The sequence below is a fragment of the Asterias amurensis genome, chromosome 17 (genome assembly GCF_032118995.1).
Source record: "Asterias amurensis chromosome 17, ASM3211899v1".
In the NCBI taxonomy this organism is placed as follows: Eukaryota; Metazoa; Echinodermata; class Asteroidea; order Forcipulatida; family Asteriidae; genus Asterias; species Asterias amurensis.
The window spans coordinates 17,544,752-17,557,561 of record NC_092664.1 but is presented as its reverse complement, the minus strand read 5'-3'; positions in this window follow the sequence as shown (position 1 = coordinate 17,557,561).

Sequence of the window (12,810 nt, the reverse complement as noted above, 5' to 3'; positions counted from 1 at the left end):
TGGGCATGCATGTGCCGGTGGCATGCCCACACCCCCGGATATTTTGTCCCCCGCCCCCTTACGACAAACTGCATGCAAACTTCTTTTGTTAGCGCCCTCTTTTGACTGGACCTCCACCATTCTTCAATTTTCTTTTGACTGGACCTCCACCATTCTTCAATTTTTCATTTCATTCATTCATTCATTCATTCATTCATTCATTCATTCATTCATTCATTCATTCATTATTCATTCATTCATTCATTCATTCATTCATTCATTCATTCATTCATCCATTCATACTCCAGTGATCATAAAAGATCAACCCGCACTTGCTCGGGATGGGATTATTTCCTACAGAAAGTTTGGCTGACGCGTGTGTTTTATAAAAGGACAATTTATGACCCATCTCCTGTTTTCAAAGGCAAACAATGTAACATTAAAATACACACCCAAGTCTGGGTACTTTTTGTAACACCAAACACAATGTCCAAAGATTTACATTAAACTTAAACAGTTTGAAGATAATGATAGTAGAAAGCTTCCTTTAACCCTGTAGTCCCTGCACCGCCCGAGTTTGCTGAAAACTAATATTTCAAGATTCTTGCAGTTAATTACTGGAATCGTAGTTCAAATTTTAAAAGATAGCCACAGCTTAAACTTTATGCACAATTTGAACCTTGATATTTGTATAAAAGTACAAGTTCGCATAAGAACAATAAATGTCTCTCGTTAAACGGCTACGGTAATTTTTATGGCGAATATTTGTTTGTAAGGATAAAACGGACACAATAGCTTTTCAAGGCTTTTATCTGACTCAATTATTATACTGATTAAATGCTAAGGCGTGAGTTTTCGACAATTATTATCATGAATGATGAATAAGTACAGTTTCCTTTGTGTTTATTAATGAGCGTTTTGTTGGGGTAAGAGCTAAATAATTTCATCATCATTAGCTTCATTAGTTTTTTTTTCTTCAAACACAAGCTAGCAAGGTTTCCTCCTACCACATACAGTATATCGATAGGCGGCTGGGCGGTCCGGTGGCTAAATGGTTAAAATATTACTTGCTGAGGTGCTGTAGTTTTTGAGAAATAGTTAAACAGCGTCACGAAAAAGTCTCAGTTTTAGCATGTAAAAACGTAAGGTATTTTACCATAACTGGTTAATACGTTTTTAAATGCTAAAATAATGTTCGTCTCACTGAACCGAAAATTAATATGAATTTTAATTTAATCATTACCTTTTCTTGTCTTTACGCCGAAGTAATTTTTTTTTTTACACTGCCGACTTCTGTCTCGAGGTGATACTATGTTACCATAACACCGTTATGCACAATGTCTTCCATATTGGAGGATTATTTTAAAAGAGGAAAGAAAGCCAGAATTTCTGTATAACGCCGTTATACCACCCCCATTGGAGAAGTATTTCAAAAAGCGTTGCAACGTAGTCTTCTACTCAAGAAAGTAATTGGCAGTTAACAGTGCAGAACCCCTCACTGCTCCCCGCCCCAATACGGCAAACGGTGCACTGAACACCTCTGCGCATAGTCAAGTTTTTTTTATTGCTAGCTGTCATTGCATTGATAGTGAAGCAATATCGACGTCTCACGTGAACATTAAGTGCCTGTCGTTAAAAGCTTACGGTAATTAACTTAACACAATAGTTGTTACATGCTTTTACATGTCATGTCAATAATGAGGACTGATTAATTGGCATGGCAGTAGTTTTATGGTTTTTGATAGTAGGCATGTTATTATCATCACGTGGTTAAATTAAAGTGGTGTTGGTATCAGCTAGCTTTTCCCATCATCAGTATAACGTTGAGATTTCAATCACATTTTAACAAGTAGGTTACAATATACAAATCAACTGTGATTAGGAAATGGCTAACTTCGTTTTAGATTTGATATCACATATTTTGTTTATACATAATGAGCGTTTCTTCGTAATAAAAGGCCACATCGCCTATAAAGTAGCCTTGCTCAAGGCAGTCGCATTATTCGCTCTGAAAAGACGCAGCTTTAAACCCACCCGCCGTATACCCTGTGCATGGTGTGTGCGATCACACCGAATGACCCACCCGTATACACACTGTCACATCGCACGAATACTGTTCACACAAGTCATCGCACTCGTACACCACTAACCGCATGCGGAGGCCGTCAGGCCGACAGCCTTGTCGGATCTGTATCTTCCCGTTTTAATGTGTTGTATTGAAAAAATTCCAATAGTGGACGAAATTGGGGGGGGGGGGGGGGCTCGAGGATATGCTAGTATGCAGCTCATGAATATGTATATCGTTCGTCAGACCTATCAGACAACACAGGATGTGAGGCAAATGAATTATTCATTTTGACGTCCAATCACGCACTTCCTTTATCACGACCTTTGGACCCTATCATGCGTCCGTGGTGGTGGTGTGTGAGGTAAACATGTCTCGTCTTTCGCGGGCATTATGGTAATGAGCTGACCGTGGGAACTCTTCGCTTATTATAGTAATGAGGTCAGTGGCTTCAACACAGATCCTACAAGGCTGTCGGCCTGACGGCCTCCGCATGCGGATAGTGGGCATCGTGTCGTGCGATGTTACGCACAGTGAATACGGGTGGGTTTTACGCACAGTGAATACGGGTGGGTTTTTATACAGCGGCGGTCTTTTTTCGGAGTGAATAATTCGACTGCCTTGAGCAAGGCTACCTATAAAGCGTCAAGACTTCGGCTTAATCGCCGTCCGTGGTTATTGCTTCGTTTGATGCTAGAAGCACCGTTTATAATGTACACTGCTGCAAAAGTGTTCACTGAGTCCAAGCTCGAGTCCATCGAGGTTTCAAAAAGCTTGAAGTACTCAGCCAAAGAATGATTTGCGCGAGGCACCATGAAATAATTATTCTTGTCTAAATAATATATAATTTTTATCAAATCAAGAGTTGTCCTGCCGGAACAGCTCTTAGTCTTTGTCTTTTACATGATCTGACAACGCGATACAAAGCTTCCCTTATGTTTTTATTCATCCAGGCATATACAAATGGATTAATTGCTGGAACTATCGTTAGAATAAAGATTCCCAAACTACCCCCTCGAAATAGGATTGGGTAATAAACACCAAACATATAAATGGTTGAGATTGGAGTGTATGACAGCACATAGACTAATGTCAGCAGAATTGACATCTTTATAATCCGTATCTCTTCTTTGCTGATAGCGAGTGCGTCACATGATCGGATACGAACTTGGAGGGTTGGACGTCCCATTGAACGTCTCACCTCTACTGAAGGGCGTGGTCCTACCCGCATCTCTTGATCTGGAGGGCGTGGTCCTAGCCGCATCTCTAGGTCTGAGGGGCGTGGTCCTAGCCGCATCTCTTGGTCTGGAGGGCGTGGTCCTAGCCGCATCTGTTGGTCTGGAAGGCGTAGTCCTAATGCAGGCTGCACACGCCGTTTACTCGAACGTACAGCTAGAAATGTCCGGATATATTGTAGAGGCATTACAATTAGTACAGTCAGCACCATACAGCATATCACAACCGCAATATATTGATGTGAAATTGTGTCTCTAGGGTTTAAGGCACATGTGGCAAATTCCGACTGGTAACGAATATCTATCTTGAGTATAAACTCTGCGATAAGAAACACAGCGAATGACTGTAGCCACATGAAGACTATAATTAATACAATCTTGTTTAATCCGCAGTATCTGTGATACATGTCGGCTGGTTTGGCTATGAGTAGATATCTATTAGTCGCTACAACGACCAGTGTGATCAGTGACACCTGTCCCAGGACCAGGGAGAATTGAACGGTATACCGACATGCAGCTTGGCTGAGGGGCCAGCCTTCAGCAATAACCCCGATTGAATAGGCAGAAACAAAGAAAAGTGACAGTAAGAGATCCACCAGACTGAGATTAACAAGTAGAACATTGTGAGATGTGCGGAGTTTGGGTGTGGTTGCTATGGCAACAATAACAAGGAAGTTACCAATGATGCCAAGTAGAACTGCGAGTACCGTTCCAGTGCAGTGGAAGACTCTTACTATGTTGCTAAATCCATTCATTGTAGTGTTATCCTCCATGGAGAAAACGCTACAATCGCATCACTATTGAAGTAAACTGAGCAGATGAACCTTCAACGGCATCCGTTATAGATAAATATTGCTTCTTGAAAAAAGAAGGCAATCATCCATCAACGTGTTGCAGTGAGGAAACTATTTAGTAGAGCATTAATGTGCGGGGTAGCACTTCTCCTGAAATGTATTCCCATAAAAACAATCGAGGATTGAGGAACATTATTTTGTCCAGACTTTGGAGCAGGTCCGTTATCCGCCTTTGATGTACAAGAAGTGCGCCTCAGTGCGATAATAGTCAGTGGATGGTCTGAATAGAGCACGTGCTTATTGAGGATAACCATAAAGCACCGATCGCTATGGGTATAATGCCAATGTCCCAGCGTCTCTCAGCCACACTTTACGTAACACGGCCTCACGACCCATTAGCAAAATTAGGTCCTGCCTTCCGGTACGGATACCACTAATGGCCATCAACAAAATAGTAGGATTGCTAAACACGGTTGCCTAAATTGACACTTCAATGCCAAAGGAAACATCGTCGAATATCTCATGAAGAACTATGACACATTAGAACACCGTGTCTGTCGGGTTTATCTATGTGTGGAGCACCATCAAGCTTGAAACACCACGAAAATGGAGGGTGTTCCTTCCTCCTCCATCATCAAACTTTTAAGGACGTGGTGGTTGGGGGTTGATGGAGCAAATGGGGCTGCTTATTAAAGCATGGAGGATGCTCCTGACTCCGTGATCAGTATAAGGATGCGGTGGTTGAGGGCCGATGGAGTAAATGGTAATAAATAATGACTGAATCCACAGTTGACCGACCGTGACAAGGCAATGCTATAAGTGCTTTCACGACAACTGAAGGCAATTTCCGCCCAGGGAAGATTAAGCCATAGCTTCATGCATGATGATAGCGCCATCATCCAAATAATTTAATGGAGGGCATATTGACGAGTCATATGTCTTGTCCATTGAAATGAAATAGTTTATAATATCAAAATGTAGGCCTCTTTTATAAAGAGAGCATCCAAGGTTTATAAGTGCCTCCAGTATTCGCCGCCAGTTAATAAAGAGTGACAAAGTCTCCTCCTTAAAATGAGGAATTAGAAATAAAAGACCAAATGGAATCAATTTTGAATGATAGATGGGTTTAAAGTATATTCTTCTGCAACTCATGTTCAAGTGGGAACGATGGGGCAGGTTTCATCGAAACTAGCCTTTTTTAATTGATTGAATTTGCAATGATAGGGGACAGTCAATACATGAGCACCCATCCTCCAAATCAGAACACATCTAAGAGCAATAATAAACTCATCTCTCACGCCAGTGTTGCATTATCACTTAGAAATCCTATGCTATTAATAATTGTCCTGCAAATCTGAATGACTGACGTCATGGTGATGTGAAAGGGGTTTTAAAAGTTCAATGGTTTGTGTCATCTCGCAGTGGGTAAATCATAATATGGCGAGTCTCCTGGCTCATCATATAGACTAATCTGTCAGTACAAAGGGCGTCGATCGCTACTGAAAAGTGGGGGGGGGGGGGGGGGGCAGGCGAGCAAGTTTTAAAAATACCCTGCATTATTTTCACACATACCATTACCTTTACGTTTAGATTCTGTGTTACATGTCTCCCATTTTTAAAAACAATTTTTGACAATGAGGCGTGTCACAGGGGGTGATAATTAACAATAACATCATCCGATGGAGTTTAGGCCTCGTTTCCCTCATGTAAAACGGAGATTCTATCAAATTCAAACATCGTATGCAGTCTTTTTTAATTGTAACAACTACGCGAAAAATTATTGGGTAAAATTTCGAGAATTCTTTATGTTTTTGTGTCCTTTCTTTTTCTTTCATTTTAAGATATTTTACCTTCAAATTCCCGTCCGGCGCAATGGCTCAACGCAACCCCTCTCTTTCACACCATTTTAAAACATTTTGATTTATAGGGCCTATGTATTTTGGGAACATTGTAATAATATCAAGAAAATTATGTATATTTTATACTTTGTTGCATATTTTCTAATGACAGTCAATCAAAAAGTGTGGGGGGGGGGGAGACATATGATATGCTGGTCCCCACCCCCCCCCCCCCCCCCCCCCCCGTCTTGACAATGACAACTGGTTTTATCAAACTATCCAGACATTTACAACAAAAGTCACTTAAGAGTCGGTTCAGGTAAATAGTTGACATCCTTGCTCACGGTCAAAAAATGAATTTTTTTTATACTTTCTGGGTGGAAGGGCCTTGGGGTGCAAGTAAACAAAATTGCATTTTCAATTCTATATATAGCCCGTGCCATGGTTACGGCTCATTTTGTTTTTTGGCCATTTTAGGCCGATTTTGGGGTCTGAAAAACTGGTTTTTAGCTCATTATTTACAACTCCACCCAACCCAAATGCAACATTATTTCAAAAAACCTTTTATATCACTACAAAGTATCATCCTTGGCCTTCCTTGAGGAAAAAATTTATTGCTTTAAATATCACCCTTGTGCTATTTTTGCATTATGCATTACAGTATATTTTTAGAATTTGCAAAATCAACATTTTTACCCTATTTTTGGACCCCAAAATGTCAACTTGCCAGGGGTCTCAGAAAATTTCCCTTTCGGCTGTGATTAGGGCCAACAGTGGTCTTTCAATATCTGGTGTCAAAAACTTGGGCAATTGTATCCTGTTGTGACAGTACTGCCTCAAAACTAGACTTTTTTCCCCAAAACATGAAAAATGCCTTCTTAAGGGTCTTTTCACATAATATCGAAATACGTGTCACCGGTAAAAAAAAAGAAGAATATTTTTCATTTTTGTGTAGATGGTAGGATGGTAGGGACTTGGGGTCCAAATAAACAACATTTACATTTCAAATCATAATATAACACGTTGCCATGGTAACAGTTCATGTGTGTTTAGGCCACTTTAGGCAGATCTTGGGGTATGAAAAACTGTTTTTTTATTTTTTAGTTAATATTTACAACTCCACCCCACCAAAAAACAAAATTATTTCATAAAACCTTTTACATCACTACAAAGTATCATCCTTGGCTTTACTTGAGACAAACAAATATTGCTAAAAATTTCACCCTTGTGCTATGTTTAGAACGTGCATTAGAGCATGTTTTTAGAACTTGCAAAATCAACATTTTTACCATATTTTTGGCCCTCAAAATTTCATTTTTTTCAGGGGTCTCAGAATATTTTCCTTTCGGTTTTGATCAGGGCCAAAATTTGTCTTTTTTATTTCTGGTAAGAAAAACTTGGCAAGTGTATCCTGATGTTAACAGTACTGTCTCAAAAATATACTTTTTTCCTCAAACAAAAAAATGCATTTTGAATTGTTTTTTCTTCATATTGAAGTTCTAACATTAAAAAGTAATAATTCTATCAATCTTGCAGCTTTTCCTTAGCACTTAGTGGATTACCCAACATTGATCAGGAACTGTTGATAACCTTAATTTTACAATTTGCCCGGCCCAGCCCCAATCATATTTCTTGACATTGCATAAAACAATGTTTTGTGAATAGCGCCTCTTTTTGTGAAAGTGTTCCCTTTCGGTTGTTATTGGTGTTTTCATGTCTTCTGGTTAGAAAAAACTGTGTTTATTGTATCCTGTTGTGACTGATCATGCCTTAAGTATAGTAATTTTTCCAAAAACAATGCATGCTTGTTAAAAATCTGGCACTGTTTCCATGCCCTTTGAGTAATGAATACAAAGTTTTTATTTAAACATAATAGTATCCAACCAAACCATAACCAATGCTTTGCCACTGAGAGTTCTTGATTTGGCTACTTTACCTATTGTACAGGTATGATTCCCATTGCAAGTAGAGTGCGATGAGCATTCTTTACAAGTTGTCTTTAATACAGGGCCTACTCTCCTTGGTCCCTGCCTGCTACCAAATGTAAAACTTTTCTTAGAGATAGAGATCATAAACAATGTAGTTTCTGTGCTTGCGGCAGATGGTTTGGAGCATCCAATCATGTCCAACACAAACGTGGGAAATTAAAAAGCCCGCTTAAAAGTGTTGGAAAAGTTTGCCAAGATCTCATTAAAAACAATGATACTAACGATTTGCAAGATGAGCGTAAGAGATTATTTAAAAGAAACACGTTGCCTGGGATCGGTTAAGTTGGTCTTTGAAATGCGTTTGTAACGGTTTGTTTTAAAATGCATGGTTAGAAAGATGTTTTTGAGTGATACTTGTGTGGATCATTATATTCTACTCTTAAAATATCTTTCTAATCATATGCATTTTTTAATAAACGTTTACAAACGCTTTTCAAATACCAACTCGACCGATCCAAGGCAACGTGTTCCTTTAATGAAACAACATTGAAAGAAGTTGTAAAAACTTGCACCTGCTGAACATAAATAAGTAAGATGCATTTGCAGTGACAAAAGTCTATTCAGGCTAGTTTGATAGTTGTTCCATTCACTATCTTACTAATTAATAATTATTATATATGTCTCTGAGAACGATCAACAAAAAACATTGAATTGTTTATCACGTTAAATAAACCAACTCTTTTATTGTTTGCAACAGTACAATTGAAAGGAACCCCACCATAGATGGGGGAACTGCTTACAGAAGGCCAAAGCAGGTGAATGGCCATTTAGCCCTTTAGTCCCTGCACCGCCCGAGTTTGCTGAAATCCAATTTCTCAAGAGTCTTGCAGTAAATTATTGGAATCATAGTTCAAATTTTAAAAGATAGCCATGGCTTAATGTGTATGCACAATTTTTAACCCTTTCGGTAATATTTGTATAAAAGTTCTCATGGGACCAATAAATGCCTCTCGTTAAACGGCTACGGTAATTTTTATGGCGAATATTTTTGTGCACGGATAAAATGAACACAATAGCTTTTCAAGGCTTTTTTTCTGGCTCAATGCTCATACTGATTAAATGCGAAGGCGTTAATTTTTGACAATATCATAAATGATGAACAGTTTCCTGTTTACTAATGAGCGTTTTATTTTTCGTAAGAGCTAAATTAGTTCATCATCATTAGCTTCGACAAGTCAACTGTGAAGGGAGAATTAATAACAATCTATTACAACTAGATATATTAACAAATGCGTAGACCTACTAATGACTATCGAGTTTTCTTTTGATGTTCTTTTTTTCTACAAACACAAGCTAGCGAGGTTTCCTCGTACCGCATACAGTGTATCGCTATAATGCGGCTGGGCGGTACAGCGGCCAAATGGTTAGATACTTTGGATACAGTACTTACTCACTTTTAGAGCCTCTTTGTTCTGATTGGGATGAAAATGTTTAGTTTGGTAGCGGGCAGGGGACCAAGAAGACTGTTATAAGGCCATGTAAAGACAAGAACAGTAAAGCTTGCTCACCGCACTACTTCTCTTCTTGCAATGTGAATCATACCTGTACAACTAGGTAAAGTAGTTATGACAAAACAAGAACTCAGTGGCTTAAAGAGCATGGAAACTTTAAACAAGCATGCTCGTTTTTGTTTTTTATCAATTCAAACTAAGGGATAACTTCAAAATGCATTTTTATTGTTTTTGGAAAAATTACCATTTTTGAGGCAGAAGTGTCACAACAGGATACAATAAACCAAAGTGTTTCTCCCCAGTAGACATGCAAACCATAATGATAGCCCAATCAAAACAAAAAGGGAAATATTCCGAGAACCAATAAAACATTAAAGACAGTACAAACTTTCTTGATGTGCAAGGGGAATTAAAAAATGTGACTTTCAAAAAAGAGGCGCTGTTCACAAAACTGTTATTTTATTTTATGCAATGTCAAGAAATATGATTGGGCCAGGGCCGGGGTGGGGCAAATTATAAGATTTAGGTCATCAACAAGTCCTGATCAATGTTTGGTAATGCACTAAACCTACAAAGTGCTTATAAAAAGCTGCCAGATTGATGGAATTATAGCTAACTTCTTCATGTTATAAATTCAAAATGAAGCAAACATTTCAAAATGCATTTCTCTATGTTTTCGGAAAAAAGGGTCTATTTTTTGAGACAGTTCTGTTACATCAGGATACAATTGCCCGAGTTTTTCTAACCAAAAATAAAAAGACAAATTATGGCCTGATCAAAACCGAAAGGAAAATATTCTGAGACCCCTGAAAAAAATGAAATTTTGAGGGCAAAAAATATGGTAAAAATGTTGATTTTGCAAGCTCTAAAAACATACTGTAATGCACGTTCTAAAAATAGCACAAGGGGGAAATTTATAGCAATATTTTTTTGTCTCAAGTAAAGCCAAGGATGATACTTTGCAGTGATGTAAAAGGTTTTATGAAATATTTTTGTTTTTTGGTGGGGTGGAGTTGTAAATATTAACTTAAAAAAAACAGTTTTTCATTCCCCAATATCGGCCCAAAGTGGCCTAAACACAAACGAACTGTTACCATGGCAACGTGTTATATTATGATTTGAAATGTTAATGTTGTTTATTTGCACCCCAAGTCCCTACCATCCACAAAGTATAAACAAAATATTCCTTTTCTTTTACCATGGACACGTATGTCGATATTATGTGAAAAGACCCTTAAAAAGGCATTTTTCATGTATTGGGGAAAAAAGTCTAGTTTTGAGGCAGTACTGGCCCAACAGGATACAATTGCCCAAGTTTTTGACACCAGATATGGAAAGAAAATTTTCTGAGACCCCTGGCAAGTTGACATTTTGGGGTCCAAAAATAGGGTAAAAATTTCGCAAGTTCTAAAAACATACTGTAATGCATGATGCAAAAATAGCACAAGGGTGATATTTAAAGCAATATTTTTTTTCTCAAGGAAGGCCAAGGATGATGCTTTGTAGTGATATAAAAGGTTTTTTGAATTAATATTGCATTTTGGTGGGGTGGAGTTGTAAATATGAGCTAAAAACCAGTTTTACAGACCCCAAAATCGACTTAAAATGGCAAAAAATTAAAATGAGCCGTAACCATGGCAACGGGCTATATATAGAATTGAAAATGCAATTTTGTTTACTTGCACCCCAAGGCCCTTCCACCCACAAAGTATAAAAAAAAAAAAAAATTTTTGACCGTGAGCAACTATGTCAACTATTTACCTGAACTGACTCTTAAGAAAGTTTCAGCTGAATGTCTAACGCCGAGAAAACAGCAAATTTACATCAATACAGTGGGATCCATTGGGTTTGAGTTAGAGGGCAGCGGGTCCCCACCGCACACCAGCCCCGTAGCATTCACTCTCAAAAAGTCGCCTAATCAAGACGATCTTTTTGAGAGTCGAATTGTTAGACATACACACGATTGATTTCTAACCAGTGTGGCATATCATACCAACTCATTTGGCAGGACAGTACGCTTGTACTGATGGTACCTTGAGACATGAAGCTTATTGTGTGGTGACACAAAAACCATTTTACTCCAAATAAAACTCATCCAAAAGGCCAGAATGCGTTAATATTCCAAACTATATTATTACACATCGTAGAAATGCCCAAAAGGAATTCACGTAAAAACAGTTCCCATCACTTTACCACCGTCTACAATTGGATTAACGGGTGTTGGTGTTCTCTCAACCAATACACTGAATATAATGATATATATTTGTTTAAACCATGTCATCCCTAAAACCCAACAACAGCGTGATCGCTCTTTCATTTGAACATTTAACCCAAGAAAGTACAACGGCATATAAAACTGTATAAGAATAACAGGAAACACATTTAAGACAATGGTGCAAATGAGTAACTTCACGCAACCCTATATATTTTATCAAATTCCAGTGTATTTATGTCATGATGAGAAAAACAAATTCATATACTAAATTTACTTTTTCGCCCGGGCGATTTAAGTCACAATCACTGACGGCCAGACTACACGAGTGTAGATTTGATAACTACACGGGCATTGACAACGGGACTAAGCCTAATAATGTATACAAGTAAAATCCCCCTTGCGAAACAGTAATAATAACTCTCAGGCGAAACTGTAAATCGCCACTGTGAAACAGTAAATCCCCTAGCGAAGCGTTGGCGATGCCATGTCCTGAAAACACTTCCGCAATTATGTGTTAAAGAACAAACACTCGGTGTATTCGCGTGCCAATAAAGCGGGAACCTTCTTGGTTCACATTAATGGATTGTGCAGAAGAAACCATTTAGTGAAACAAACATACAAGCAACCCTTATTACCGTCACGATCTTCAAACATGGTTTCATAGTTATAGTCACAATGACCAAGGATATAAAAATGGGTTGCTCATTTTATTTATAGAAGATACCGTGCAAAGAAACAAAACCATAGTACCGTCACGCTCTTCAAATATAGACACAGACATGTCAGTTACAAAACACATTTCAGACTACATGTAGTTAATATAAAAACCTGATGACGAATCTTACAAATATTCTTAGAACTCTTTCCTTAAAAAAAAACTTATAAATTATGCGGCCCTAGTTTATAGTGAGCAGACCACTTTACAGCTAAACATTAACATATAATGGCTTACAATGTGGTTTTTAACCAATGTATGGTTTTTTAAGGCCTACATGTATTCAAATATTGAAGATGTGTTCTAACCATCCAAGACTAGCATTACAGATCCAGACCTTGAGTAACGACCAAGCAAGTTCAGAGGTCCAAAACTTAGACTTAGAGCTACACACTCAGCTTCAAACTTCAAGCATGATAATAAGGAATATGATACCAACCCTAGGGTTAACTGGCAAGGATAGGAGTTTAACAACACCGAAAACTACAGAGAAAACCACATAAACTAAACAGGTTAGAAACTACTTGTGA